The sequence below is a fragment of the Mus musculus genome, chromosome 1, assembly GCF_000001635.26.
Source record: "Mus musculus strain C57BL/6J chromosome 1, GRCm38.p6 C57BL/6J".
NCBI lineage: Eukaryota > Metazoa > Chordata > Mammalia > Rodentia > Muridae > Mus > Mus musculus.
The window spans coordinates 52,715,320-52,731,395 of NC_000067.6; the positions used below are offsets into that span (position 1 = coordinate 52,715,320).

General features: G+C 42.2%; 1 protein-coding gene across 4 annotated transcripts in view; it reads right to left on the reverse strand.

Moving 5' to 3' along the window:
• The window catches only part of Mfsd6 (major facilitator superfamily domain containing 6), a 71,073-nt gene extending 59,034 nt beyond the window's left edge, over window positions 1-12,039 (reverse strand). For 2 of the 4 annotated variants that reach the window (NM_133829.2, NM_178081.4), the window contains exon 1: window positions 11,704-11,999. The gene's annotated coding sequence lies outside the window, so the exon portion shown is untranslated. Of the gene's footprint in view, window positions 1-11,390 lie in introns of all 4 variants that reach the window. The other 2 variants (NM_001357464.1, XM_006496374.4) reach the window with 2 other exon arrangements.
• Window positions 12,040-16,076: the final 4,037 nt, after the last annotated feature.

Genomic DNA, 16,076 nt, shown 5'->3' on the forward strand with positions numbered 1-16,076 from the left:
AGGTCTCACAGACAGCAGCAGGAGACAAAATCAACATCCAAAACTCAGCAGATTTCCTACATACCAATAAATAACACACATATGGAGAAAGATACCAGGACATGGCAAAGATGGCCACTTGCTCTTCAAGCTTAGTGACTTAAGTCTGATCCCTGAAACCCATGAAAAGAAAAAGAGAAGTTACTCCAAAGAGTCACCCTCTGGCCTGCATTTAGTTGTATGCATTGGAATGCTTGCCCCATATTATGAATGTGTTTACACAAGAACACACACAGGTTTTTTTTTTTATTTTTAAATATTTTTTGAGATTTTATTTATTTGTATGTTATGAGTGTTTGCCTGAATATTTGCACATGCATGCAGTTCCCATAGAAGTCAAAAAAGGGAATCAGATCCCCCAAAGGGAATGGAGTTACAGATGGTTGTGGGCAGCTATGTTGGCGATGGGAATTGAACCCTGATGCCCTGGAAGTGCTCTTAACTCCTAAGCCATCACTCCACCCCCACAAACAAATGTTTTAATAATTAAAAGAAACCAGTAAAAAAATCCATCCGTTTTACAATTGCTTTTAAAAAAATCATAGAATAAACCTAACTAGAGAAATCAAAAGACTTCTTCAATAAAAAATTTAAAACACTGGAAAAAAGAAAAAGTGTAAGACAGAAGACAGAAAGACCTCCCATGACTATGGGTTGAAGGATTTACCATTATATAGATGGTTATGCTACTCAAAGCAATGTAGATATTCACAATAAAGTTCCCACGAAAATCCCAGGCCATTCTTCACACAAATCAGAAAAATTCTTAAAATGAACATGGAAGCAAAGAAGAGTGCAGAAACTAAAGAATTCCTGGACTAAATGAATAATGCTGGAGGCTTCACCTTACCTAATTTCAAGTTATATAGCAGAGCTACAGAATTAAAAAATAGTATGGTATTGACTAGCATGTGTACACACAGTCATATACAGATACACACAGACATATATAGAAACACACACACTACCATCAACAACAACACCACCAGCAAAACCCAGACACAGAGATCAATGGAATGCAGCACGGGATTCAGATATAACCCAAACAACTACAGCCACCTGAGTTTTGATAAACACACCAACATAATGCTGAGAAAACTAAACATGCACACACAGAAGAATCAAACTGGATCTTGAACTCACCCTAAACAAGAACCAACTACAAGTGGAACATAGTTAGACCTTATGTAGGACCGGAACTCTGAACTCCTGGAGGAGAAAGTGGCGAGAATACCTCAAGATACAAGAACCAAGAAAGAACTTCCCGAATTGGATTAGAGCTACTTCATAAACAATTCCATCAATTAACAGATGGATTCTGGTGAAATTAAGAAGCCTCTGTACAACAGAACAAATAATAGGGTGTGAAAAAACAGCTTCTAGAGTGGGGAAGTCCTCTGTAGACACAGTCTGAAAGGCTGGAACTTGGACATGTAAACAACTCAAAATCCTAAACAAGAAATCAAACAACCCAGTCAATAAATGGGCTGATGAAAAGAATAGACAATTAAAAGATGAAGAACAAATAATTAATAAATAATGAAAAATATTTAGTGATCAGAGAACATGTAAATTAAAACCACATTGATAGCCCATCTTACCCTAGCCAGCACAAAAACACTGAATCCCAGCACCAGAAGGCAGATGCTGGTGGACTTCCATGAGTTCAAGGCCAGCCTGCTCTGCACAGTGAGTTCAGGACACCCATAATAGACTTAGTTAATAGAGAGACCCTGTCTCAAACAAACAAACAGCAAACACAGGGATGGATATGGACAAAAGGAACCCCTTATATACTGCTGGTGGGAATATAAACTAGTCCAGCTACAATGGCAATCAGTGTGGAGTTCCTCGTAAAACTATAGGTAGATTTACCATATGACCTAATGTTACTACTCCCAAAGGACTCAAGGCAACCATTACAGAGACACGGGCACGTCACTGTCTATTACATTCATAATAGCTAAGCTGTGGAACCAAGGGAGGTGTCCGTCACAGAGGAACGGATGAAGAAAGTGTGGGATAAATGCACAAGGAAAAAGTTCTGAGCAATAAGGAAGGATGAAGTCATGTCACTGTCAGGCAAATGGGCTCAGCAGAGATAATCAAATTAAGAAAATTAAGTCAGTCTGAGAGATAAATACCATGTTTACTCGTTGTGGCTCCTACGTTTTATATAGACACATAAAATGTGTGTGTGTGTGTGTGTGTGTGTGTGTGTGTGTGTGTGTAAAAATGACATAAATTATTGTCGGGGAAGAAAGCAGTAAGTGGGAGCAGGAAGAGGTGAAAAGGGAAGGTACAGAGGTAGGAGGAGGCATTGTCAAAGTACATTGCACATAATATTTAAACAAAATGTCCTATGCGATCCTGTTCCGTGAACATGTCTTCCAGGATGGGAAATGAAAGGAGAACCACGGTTCCTTAAAGAGTTTCCAGCAGGACTGTAGAGCATGTGAAGTTGCCAAATAGAACAGATCACAAAATACTTGAATACCAGTGTGAAGGACAAACAACACAAAACAGGATACTAAAGACTGAAAATACAGACATCCATTTTCTTTTTAATCTAACGGGTTAATCTAACCTCACCACCAACCATTAGATGGACAGGCACTTTGCGGCCCATGGTTCACACAGTGAAAATCATATAGTGATTTCTAGTCCACAGACAACAGAGATGACAGAGGTTCTCCAAGTCCCAATATACTGCTTCAAATGCTAAAACAGGAGCAAGCACAGAAGTCCTGCGAGGGAGCCCCTTGAGGGAGCTGAAGATGCAGAGCCATTCAGGAGAGAGGAAGGATTCTGAGACTGGCAGGAAATCTCAGCTGTCAAAACTCTGGGACTGTTTTAACTTGTTTTATCTCCTCCTCAGCTGCCAATGAGAAGGGGGGCATTGTTTCATGGCAGCTGTGAGAGTGAAATAGTGCACACTGGGCTTTGTATAGCATGGTGTACAGGAACATGCTCAGAGCAGTGGAGAGCCTCTGTGGGGATGAAGCAGGGAGCAGAATGCGCATGTTTGGATTTTACAAACATCCTGCCATCTGAACTTATATTTTAGTGTAGGGCCTTTTCACAGGGTGATATAAAAGATGGGACAGTATGTTTTAGGACAAAGGGCACTTTGTCAACTGTATCTGATGCAGCCATTGTTAATGCCTGGACCCTGATTCATCGTGTAACACTGTGTGACTCTCCTTCCCCCACTTCCACCTCACACACTGTCCTCCCACCTGACTTGTAGGATTTATTACAGGACTTACAGGTAAGCCTATTTTCAATCTTTTCACAGATTCCTCCTCCATACCTACAAGATTACAGACAGCTGAGAGATTACACACTGCTCATATTGTTCTTTACTCTGTCACTTGGCAATTCACAATAGCAATATGTGTCTTAAATTTATGTGATAAATTTATAAAATGTAATGTGATCAGAGATTAGTTCTAGAAAAGAGCACAGTGAGGTCCTAAATGCCTCTTTAACCCCCCTTGTCCTCTCAGTAAAAGGAGGATCAAAATATCAACCCCCAGGGGGCCAGGCAATGATGGCACATGCCTTTAATCCCAGCACTCAGGAGGCAGAGGCAGATGGATCTCTGTGAGTTCAAGGCCAGCCTGGTCTACAAAATCTCCAAGACAACTGGGGCTACACAGAGAAACACTGTCTTGGAAAACCAAAACCAAACCAGAGCCAAAACAAAACAAACAAAACAAGACAACCCCAGCCAACTCCTCCCAGAGGATTTTACGACTCCAGTGAAACAATACAAGGAAAGCACCAAGTAGTTTCATTCAACAGCAATATATGAACATTTGGTGGTGGCAGAGTGGCAGCTGCAGATTTATCCCATAATACTCTACATTTTTTGCAATTATTCTAAAAGTATTCTTCTGGACCAAATGTTCTAGAACTGCTTGACGCCCCCCACTGGACTAAGCCGGTACTTTACCCATGATGCTCACAGATTATGCTCTGTCAGCATCGCCAGCCACCTCCCAGAAGAGGGTGCGAATGGGGCTCTGGCTCTCAAAAAACACCCTTGAATTACAGACTGGAGCAATAAGGATTATTTCTAGGCCAAAAATGGTTGCTTGTGTTAAAAGAAGCAACTGGTATATTTGCAAGTAACATCACAAATCTGAAAGAAAAAGGATTAAAATCTTTAAAGCGGCTCTCCATTCTGTTAAGAAGGTAACAGGAACAAATTCATTTCATTTCTTTAAAATAGAGAAATAGCTCTAGTCTTAACAAAGAACCAGGTAGGTGGTTCATCATCTTTGCTTTATGCAGAGAAACAAATGTCAGTTAAACAGAAATTATAGTTCAGGCCTTTTAGACTGTATCAATCAACATCAGATTCCTGCCTCTGTGTTTTTGACGGCTGACTTAGTCTACTGATAGGTATCTAAGAATAATTTAGACTATATGTTTGAAGCTAGTTTCAGAATCTCATCATCTTCTTTCAAATAAACATCCCATCTTCAAACATGCCCAGTGGAAGCATGGAAAAGCTTTTAAAGAAAACATATTTATATATCTTTTCCATTTCTCCAATAAAAAAAAAAAAATTCAGGGGCTGGAGAGATGGCTCAGCGGTTAAGAGCACTGACTGCTCTTCCAAGGGTCCTGAGTTCAATTCCCAGCAACCACATAGTGGCTCACAACTATCTGTAATGGGATCTGATGCGCTCTTCTGGTGTGTCTGAAGACAGCTACAGTGTAGTACTCATATACATAAAGTAAATGGATATTTTTTCAAAAAGAAAAGTGTCATAGATGCTCAAGAGAATTAAATGTGTCACTGAACCTGTGTGTTTATTCATTAAAAAGAAATAAAATGTAGGGACTTAAAGGGGTTCCATAAGCTTCTGTGAAATGGAAGCAAGTTTTATTGATCTCTTCCCCAACCACAATCCCTAGCCAGATGGCAATGACATTATCTGTGTAGGAAAAGGCAAGGGTGGCGATACCCACTGTACTTCAACTGCTGATGCTCAGAAACCTTTTCCTCAAGGAAATAACATTACAAATAGGAGTACCCAGATTACTCAGTGAACTAAGGGCCAAAGATGATAGGATATGCAATTTTAAGGGAAAATCCTTTCTACTTTATAACCCAGGATGCAAGCAACGCATCTCGCTGGCATCCCCACGGATTCAGGATTCTACTCATCGCCTCAGCAGGGGCCTGCAGCTCTACCACCTGCCTCCTCCAAGCAACAGTATCATGGCCAGGGGTCTCTGAAAGCCTTAAACAAGTGTGTTACACACTGGTGGTCATGGGGTCAATGGGGTCCCATTTCTTCATGGCAACAGTAAGAGGGGAGGGGAAGACCGGGCGGATGGAGTCTAACCACCATGGTCAGTCATGACTAAGTGGCTATTTGACAGCTGTCTCCACTAGAATCACACCTCTGTCCCAATGACCATAAATGTGGCTGTCAGTAAACTGGCAATAAAATGATTTTTAAAATCTTTTTATAGAAATAAAGGAAAAGGCTTGTAAGAGTTGACACTGAAAACAATTATTTGTTTAAGGTTTTATAGCAGACTTTTCTTCAATAAAAAATTGTTATACCATTGAGGTAATTTATATAAAATGAAAATTAGTTTTTAAAAAGACAAAGCAGTGTCCAAATTGAGTGGCTGAGAGTTGCTTTTGAAAACTAGCTAAATTAATTCTTCAATCAGACTTACACAAAGAGATCCCATCCCAATATTTTCAGGGAAGGAATGAGTTTGGTCAATATAATTATGGTAAAAATATATGGGACACGGACACACACACACACACACACACACACACACACAAAACAACCAAGGAACACTGAAAAGTAAAAGCATAACTTCCGATATAGTAGTATAACCATTCATAGCAGGTATATGTAGAATGGACTCTTAGTAAATGGCTATTCAATAAAAGACTGATTCTTATCATATGGCTCTGCTGATAACTGACACAAAGAAGTGGGTTAAAGAAGGGGGTTAAAGAAAGCATAGCTCTCACAAAAAGCACAGAATATAGATATTAAGATTTAAACTACATTTTTCTATGGCCATGAACTTATTACCAATGTTTCGAGCTGATTCCACTAAATACAGTATAATCTTTTTAAAAAACAAACAAACCCAGTTTGTGTACTTTTAGCACATTCTGTATGTCATTTAAAATTGCCTAGCTGTCTCTTGTGCTGTTAAGGTTCTGGTGACTGAGAATTATCAATGCTATCAATTATAATGATATAATTACCTTCAGTAACAGTTTATTATTTAGCCTGTTAAAGAAAGAAGTTTGAATATATAATCCTAGCAATACCTTGTAAAACGTTGATGAAGGTAACAAGCACTCCCACTCACTGGAAACAGAACTATAGACTTTCTGGAAAGCAACGATTTAAGTGTAGACAATGCAATCGTTTTCATAGTTAACAATGGAAAGCAGGAATAATATGGGCAGTTAAATAAATTATGGCACATCCTTATAAAAGAAAAATTAGCATTATATATCCATATGATGGGAAAACATAACAAAATATAACATAGACAAACAGGACAACAGAACAAATATCTATCTTTGTCAGTTTTTATCTGTAAATTTGTGATCTTCTCATGAAATATATTTTAGAATAAGATTTAAAGAAATAACATCAAATTGTTATAAGGATTTATCTGTAGGTAACAAAATTGGGACCTAAAAGGCAATTTCCCCCATATAGATGTCTAGATTTTCTTTGGCAAACATTTATCACTCTTCTAATACACTATTCTAAGTAATAAAGCTTTGCTTTAAATCCAAGTCATCTAAGTGACATTTGCAGCACTCCTAATTCTGGAGATCATGGATGATCACAGGGAATTACCACACTGCTCTGATGTCCATCCTTCAGAAGTGGCTCTCCTCCCCCACAGAGACCCTCAAAGCACCTGTCACAGCACTCACTCTGCACCTGGGACAAGACTTTACACCTTTAAGAGGGGGCATCATTATAAGTAAGGAAAACAGTAAAGTGTACATCCTTCTGGCCCTCTTCTTCTCAAGTATGAAAATAAAGTCTTGTGATGAAATTTCCTTAACAACGGTGCTTTCAGGCATAGCTGTCTCTTAACACAGTATGACATCATTGTGAAAAGAACCAAGAAGGAGCTTTGCAGTAGGAGTCTTCAGGATCAAACATGTTCACCTAGAAGAGTGAACTTTTTAGGAGTCATAGAAAGTAGGGTTGCCACTATATCCACTCTGGCCTTCTCTGCTTAACATAGGGAATGTGTGTTGGGCTGTATGTGAGCAACCTTATTTGTCTTGTGCTCAGTTAACCATATGGAGAGTAGACAGTGCCCAGCTGAGGAGGGAAAGCTTCCCACACTGGAGGGAACAACCGACCAGTCCAGACTCGTCACTCACTTTCCCTTGGCATGGTTAACCCACAAATCAGGCTCGTCCAGGCAGCAACAGTTCCTCTTTCTAGTTCCCATTTGTCTCCCCCTCAAAGCCACAGCAGTCCTCCCTCAAGCCATAGCTGACTCATGGGATTCCCAGCCTCCCTCTCAGTCTCCAGTTTGCTCTGCATCTCAGATCGAAATACTTTCATGCACTCCTTCAGTCATTCAAAGTTGGAGTATCCTGTGTTCTAATTATAGATATTCCCTGGATTGTTCTCTCAAACAAACTAAGAACCATGGCAAGAACGGTATCCATGACACCCAATTTATTCCTTTTCACATCTCTTGAATATGACTTTTCTAATAGACCGGACTTCTTCCATCTCTGCGCTGTATTTCATTCTATCCCACCTCATCCTAAAATGCAAGAGAGCCACCTACGAAGGCAACATTGCAATCACATTCATGCTGACACACTTGGAAATGCTCTCAGCTCTACCATCAGTTTAACTGTGGCTCAGCCACTCCTGCACTTTACTGAACTAAAGCATAAAGCTATGTAGACAACATACAACAGGCATACACACACACACACACACACACACACACACACACACACACACACACACAGACGCCCCAATACGCAATGCTTAGAGATACAAAGTAAAACTAGGAGTGTAACATCTATAGTGAACACAACCTCAAGGCTTGGGTTCCACATTTTAAATATTTATTTTGGTTTTCTCCTGTTTGCCTTTGTACCAACAAACGAAGCATCATTTGTCATGGCAAAGGACATGGGCAGCTTCCAAAAGTTGCCCAAGGAATTGAGACCATGCTGTTTTTATAAAATAATAAACATCTTTCAAATATAGAGACCAAAACAGTTACAAAGAAAGGGTAGTAAATCATTTAGTCTAAATACTAGGTGGCATGCTATTCAGGAGTCAAGAAATCAGGCAAGATGAACAAAGCTGTATTCACACACTGAAGGCCGGAACAATGAACACAGCTAACTCTGGGGAGCTAAACATGGAGGATTGCAAAAACCCAGAGGCAATGTCCCAGGTGGAGGCACTCAGGTATGTTTTCTGCCTCAAATCCACATCAAAACCTAAAACTACTGTGCCCTAGGAAATGCCTTGAGGGTTCCACCTAAAGGAAGAAACTTTCACCCAAACTGGCCTTAACCAGGGCAGGTTTTTTGCACAGATTTCTATCTACCTGAAATACAATGAAAACCTTAAATGAAATGTTACATGATGCCTAGAACTGCCAGAAAACCTCCTCCTCAGATGAACTTTATAAGGACCTCTCCTGCCAGATTGCATTATAATAAAGTTGCATTCCAATGGACCAAGACAATGTAGATTTTCTTCACATATGAAGTGATGTGTTTTCTCGTATCTGAAGTCTGAATGTATTTTTCTTTGGATTTCTAATTCTGAGCAGAAAAAAAAAAAAACAATGTATTGACCTTTTAAAATTCTACACATTAATTTTGGTTACGTTCGCATAGAAGTGGGAAGACTTGTAGAACTGTTTTTAGGATTGCTAAACACACACGTGCATCAGACTAAACTTGATGATAATGTGCCGCTCCTGAAATGACGCTATGCCAACCTGAAGTCATCTGTAATGCCACATTTTCCTGAGATGACGTAAGCAGCAAGTAAGGTGACTCCTCCTATCAACTTTACCAAGAAATGAAAGTGTCTCCCTGCTTGCAGTTGCAAGCAAGACGAGACAGAAGGAAAGACATTCTGGCAGTCCAGCCTAGACTTAGTGGGAAACCTGGGCATCAAAGTGTCCTATAGGAAGCCCAGCAAGCCGCAGACTATGCCACAGCTACGACTGGAAAAGGGAACAGTCGGTCATCTGAGACTCCTGACTCTGCCCCACCCCTGACCCCTCTTACTTTCCAAAACAATAAACAACAACACAAATAAAACAAAACAACCTCACTGTATGTTCTGGTTAGGTGCAGTCAGTTTTCTCTTCAGTGATATTTTTTTTCCTTTCTCCTTTTCCCTTTTTAATTTATATAATAAAAGAACACACACTTTTCCAATTTTTTTAAACCTAAATCTAACTTTCTAAGGTCAAAAGAAAAATTACCCCAGTATTGGTCTAATACTCAACTCATATTTGGCACTTAGTTTTACATTTCTTGTAAGTTCAAAAATGTAAGAATAAATGGGTAAAAATATTATAAATCCTCTAATTTATATACATCATCAATATGTAGACGATTCTGCATGGAGAAATGCTAGCATGTGTAATGCACACATGTTGAAACAAAGTTAATTTTCAAAGGCAAGAAGCAAAGGAAAAGCTTCACTGTGGTGGAGAAGGGATAGGTCCCTATCTGGAGGAACCTTCTGGAAGCTTCCTGGGCTTGCTTTGGGGCCAGCGGGATAGGTCAATTCTAACTCCACCTCTTATTGAATATGTGGGTGGTCTAAGTTGCATAATTTCTCTGAGCTTCTTTTTCATGGTGCATAAAATTAGACATTGGTACAGGGATTTGGAAACTAGCTCCAGAATGGTGCCTTTAAAAACATAAGAATTCCAAAAGTGCCATATTACTATAAGATAATGCAGAAGTTTTATATATATATATACATATATATGTGTGTGTGTGTATTTTAACATATATATTATTTATATATAGACACACATGTACTATATATTATAATAGATATAAATATGTGCATATATGTATATGTGTGTATTATGTATATGTATGTATATATGTTGCATAGAATTGGTGATGACTCAATACCCAGACCACCAGACATGTACTGTTTTGTTTCTGTTTTAGTCTACCTTCTTGTTTTATATTTACCTTGATAGATAGCCTGGAAAACTGTAAAATATTTAATAGTTTTAATTCATTTTTTTAAAATTAGACCCCTTTTTCTTTCCAGATGTGTCTTGCATTGTAGTAACAATGTTTCAACCTTTTCCTAAGCAATTTTTTTTAATATTGTGAATTTTTACTCACAACCTGTGAAAAACGCCCAATCACCCTTACTCATCACCAATCAAATGAAAAAATCTTCCACATATGCTAATGACAAGTATTGGGTGTCAGAGCCAAGCTTCCCAATGCAAAGGATTTTATCCTCCTCCTTTTCTTCATAAGGGCATCAATAATGCATACACTTTTAGCTGGCTAGGGCCTGGTCTCAAGGAAGCAATGCTCTGTGCAGAACATGGACCTACCCAATGTTCTCTTTTACAGTGCTGCTGGTAGCACATAAACTGTATGCTGCCTACTTTCAACTACACCTAATATCACACACAATATCACACACAACTACACACAACATCGTGAACCTCCAGCAAGGTTAAAGGAGATTTGACTGGATTACTATCATCTTGTATCCATCTTTTTTCTCTGTGTGAGAAAACTGCAGCCTGGGATGATGTAACAACAACCAAAGGACACAAAACTACTTAGACACTGGTTGGGAGTTGAAACTTCAACTCCACAAGGTTATTTCTACGATGGATTGGCAGGTATTATATGTCCCAGTGGGTGTAGGCATGCTTATTAATTTTTTTTTTTTTTGATGAAAGGGAATGTTTGTGGTTTCGCAGGCGTGTGGGAGAATCAAAACGCACAGTGTGCCAGACTTAAGGGTGGTAATCCACGGGCAAGACCACGTGGGGAGGGGCAAAGGGAGGAGGAGGGGCTACATCTGAATCTTTCCTCTACCTGGTAGTCTCTGTGAAGCGAGGGACCCAAGCCTGAGTTGAAGCTCAGTGCTCAGCGCGCACGCACACCGTAGGACATTTCTCCTAAGGAGGTAGCAGCCCGGGAAGAGGTGTACCGCCCCCTGTATTTGTTTCCACGGGGGAGGCAGACAATGTCAGTTTCCTCCTGCTACACAGGGGGACACTGTCAAGGGCCATGAAGACAAGCTCGCCTCCCCCTCTCTCCCGGGGATGTTTACCTCCAAGGCGACGCCGGGACCGGACTCTGACAGGCTTGGGCCCGCGGGGCCCACCCGCGCCCCCCACCTTCTGCAGCAGCTGCGGGCGGGCGGCGGCCAAGGGCTCCCGGGCAGCGCCTTTGTTTTCCCGACTCCAATTACGTTTGCGGAAGTGCTGCGGGCGCGGGGGACGCCGCTGTCCTGCACCCCGAGATGACAGGCGGCACCCGGGAGGGCGGGATAGGCTCGGAGGCCCCGGGCCGGGGCGGCGCCCACCCCGCAGCAGGTGCACGGAGGAGGATCCGGGGCCCCGGGGCGGCGCCGACCCACTCACCTGGAGGCGCTCAGCTGCGCGAGGCGCGGGGAGCCCTGTCCCCGGGGTGCGGGGCGGCCGCTCGGGGCGCCGGGGCGGCGGCGGGCAGGCCAGAGCGCCGCATGTCGGTTGGGTGGCTAGCTCCTCTCCCGGGGGTGCGGCGGGCGCGACGGCTGGATGCAAGCCGGGTGGGGCGAGCGATGGCGCTGGCCCGGCGCAGTCCGGCGCAACCCCTCTGTCCGCTCCTCCTCGCCGCTTTGGTCCCAGGCCTGGCCTCGCTGCCGCCGCCTTCGCTCCCGACCGGCTGGACCCGTTTCAGGGCTGAGCTGGAGAACCGGGCGCCAGGTGCAGCGCTCCGCCTCCTGCGGCGGCGGATGCGTCCGCCGCCTCCTCTCGGCCTCCCGCCCTCTGGGGCCGCCCGGGGGACCCGGTATCCAGCCCCGGCTGCCGTGACATATTCTAAAGAGTGAAGAGGTGGGCGATGCCCCATCCCCGTTCCGCCACACCCCATTGCGCTCGGGCTGAGCGGTGTTTTACTCCCTAATCTCTGATGGGGTGTTGGAAAGAACTTGAAGCCCAAAGTAAATAACAACCTGGTCTAGGGGTGGTGACAGCCATCAGTTTTCCAGAACTTAATAGGTGCCACCCTCAAAGCTAACTCTGCTGATGAGATGCATGCTGTCTGGTTCTAGGCACAACCTTGGTAAACTGTCCTCGGGTGACCCCGCAGACAACAGCTAGGAGAAAGACAGTGCTCGCTCCAGGAGCTTCTGGAACCCAGACAGCATCTGAACATGGCACCTTAATGAAGAAGTGACCTGAGCACAGGTGTTACTCTAAGAATTAAGCTGTATCATTTGTTAAATTCAGATAGCAAGTAGATTGTATACAGGTTTGGTTTGACAAGGGTATGTGCGTGCCTGTGATGGGGAGCAGAGAATCCAGAGCCAGCAATAATGACAGCTAACATTTAGGAACATTCGTTTCTTACATGGGAAGCATTGTTTACATACCATTGAATCCTATAGATGTAAGCAATGTTAATCTATTGTTACAGCTACAAAACGAGACTGAAAGTTAACTAGGTTCAAAATTACAAACAAGTAGAAGAAAATCCAGGCTCTGCATCATAAGACATTACTAAAGAGCACTTTATAGGCCCTGACGCTTCAAATTGTGAAGCCCTTCTTTATGAAAAAGTATAAATATACAGTTGCTGGATGCTCAGCCCCCGTTTCCAGGGACAGTTTCTGCAGTCAATACGCCTTATTACAGACCACTTGAAATGTTGAGACGTGGAAGTTAAACAAAGACGGTATCTGCTAGCGTTTCAGAGGAAAATTATAAAGGTGATTTGTACAAAGGATGACATATCTGCTCTGGTGTGACCTGGAGACAGCTGGATCCCTCATTGTGTGGAAATGAAAAGCTCTTCAAGTTCCCAGTTGGGCTATCATGAAAGACAACATTCTCCTGATCTGTCCAGCCAGTACGGAAGTGAAAAAGAAAGCAAGCATTCTCCTGATCTGTCCATGCATTAAGGAAATGAGAGAGAGAGAGACAGAGAGAGAGAGAGAGAGAGAGAGAGAGAGAGAGAGAGAGAGAGAGAGAGAGAGAACAAAGTGCCTGAAGATCCTACTGTATCAAGTGTGAGAGGAGAGGTTTTGTAGGAAAAAGGACCTGGGAAGAGGGGCTAATGTTTGACCTACAGAAAGCAAACTGGCTTTGTAAGAGCAGGGATTCCCCACCCCCACCCCACAACCATAATGCTTTTAACTTATCAGTTTTTACAGTATCTCCTGGGTCTTATTTAAATTTCTTATAATTTTAAAAATAATATAAAAATCTCTTTAAAACATAAATATGCGTGAAGCAAACATGATCTGTCACTCAACACCATTGTCACATACACTTTTTTTACCCTTCTGTAGGGTCCAGTCTGTGTGATATGGGAAATTAGCCTCCAGATACATGGCCAGTTAGGCTGTCCCAGAGAACATTCCCCAGAAAGACTTGAAAAGATAGATGTTGAAATCACCTGGCAAGAAACCAGAGGGAAGGGCCAGGCTAACACTTACAGGATAGTTAAAGCAGGTGGAGTGTTTCATGAAAGACTCATAGTTGCCCAGTCTCAGCTGTACCATTCTTCCCAGCTGCCGCAAACCAGAGGTGAGGTTGCAGAAGAGGGACTGGTAACAGACAGTAGGTGGAAATCAGATATAGCATGTACGTGCTCTATGGTGCACAGAGGAGCAAGTCCCTGGTTAGTTATTGTTGAAGATCACATGTTGATGTGGTGAGTAGCTGTGGATTTTATCTACATTTCTCAGACAGAAAATGCAGCCTTCATACATGTCACCAGCGCTTGATAATTAGGCAACTTCCTGAATGTTGCTGCCTTGCGAATATTTTGTCATCAAAATATTTTGTGCCCACTTGGTTCTTCAAACTTTTCCTTTGTAGTCACCCTGTGTGTGCTCCATTTACTTTATCTCAGAAAATTTCTAATTTCTTCTGTTTTAATTTCATTTGTCCTCCTCTTAATTCTTGTTTCTGTTATTTCCTTTGGAAGAATTGTTTGTTCTTAAGTAGTAAGATAAATACATTGTAGCAAGTAGCAATACTTAAAAAAAAGATCCCTCACACCCAGGATTTACTACATGCCTGGCTCAATGTGCATTCAATTTTATTTATTCACATAATCGCCATAGCATTCACATGTAGACAGGGTAACAATTATCCTATTTTACAAACAAGGAGACCTGTGCATACCACTAGCAAATGACAGGCTCTGCACTGACCCTACACAGATTAGCATCCACCCATGGCTCTTAATCAGTCATTCGGTCTTGCTCATTTAAATACTCATGAACATGTATGCTTACACATGGAGGTATGAGGATTTTATTCTTATAAAAGTAGTCGCTGCAACTGTGATCCTTCTCCAAGGCCAGTGATTTGATTTTCCTCTCCCTCTCTGGCCATATGCCTTTGCATACCTTATTTGTGTTTTAATTTTCCTTGGATTTTGTAGGCCTGCCCACCCTTGGTGTGTTCTCTTGTAAGTTACCATTCTATTTTGCAACCAAAACATACTTAAAACATTTGCTCTTCAGGGTTGAAGTTCCTAGAGGTTGCATAACACCAAGAGGGCACCCTTTACATTGCATGTGCTCCTATGAGATTTGGATCCTCTTTAAACCCATCAGTGACCTTCTTCACTGTAACAAATGGCAGTAAAAGTCTATTAGTCAAATAGGTTTGCATAGTTTTCTCCTATAGAGTAGTTGCCCCCACTCCCACCTCCTAATCCCCACAACAAACAAAGTTTCCATCCTCTGGCCCAAGATGACAGCTTTGGCATCACATTGTAATCAGATTGTAGTTCCCAGGCCTTAGTGGGAAACCTTCCGATGTGCTCCATCCTGTCCATTCATTTCCCATTGGCTGGGACTCAGATACATCTTGGCACTAAAGAGGGAAACAGGCTGGGTGCCCAGGTAAATTCTATTTAGACTGAAAAGAGGGAGAATGAATTTTGAGAATCAGCCAGAAGTCACCAACAAAGGAAAAGCAAACAAACTGGAGACACACAGGAGAAAATGGAGGGATATAATTTAGATCAGAGGGACAAGAAAGCCTTCATGAGGAAGTGGCATTAAGCTGGGAGCTGAAGGACAAGTAGGAGATGATCAGATGGTGTTCTGCAAAAGAAAAGCCGGGAAGTGAGAAAGAGCTGGGGTCATGTGCCTAACAGACCATAGAGATGAGATTGAAGAGATACTACAGAAAGTGGGTTGGGCAGACACCAGTGCCTGCCACTGAACATCAGAAATGTTTGAATTCAAAGCAACCAGTGGAAGGTGCTTAAGCGAGAACTAACTATTAGTGCTGTTAAGGAGATCACAATGGCTGCTGCCTGAAGAATGGCAGGCAGAGAGCTAGCTGACAAGGAAGCAACTTACAAAGTATCCAGTGGTGAGGAGAGGGATTGGTGGATTTGTGGTTCACAGTGGGAGCAGAGGGACTGGAGAAGAGGTTGGCTCAGACATGGTGTCTCAGGAGCCCGTGGACAGACTTAGTGATAAATTTTCATGTGGGGAGCAAAGGAAAAGAGGCATTCCATGTGACTCAGTTTCTGATGGAAACAACTGAGTAGATTATAACCTTTACTGTGGGAGGAGCAGGTTGGAGAAGAAAAAAAAATTCACAACTGACACACACAGTTTGAAATGCAGGTGGACCATGGAAATAGGCAATTAACTATGAGTCCAAAGCTCAAAAGAGAGGGCTAGACTTGGCAGTCATCGGGGCTGAGATGCATGTGCAACTATGAAGAGTAGTATATTAGAAAGACTGTAGTAAGAGTTTGAGGAGGAGCAGAATTCACCATT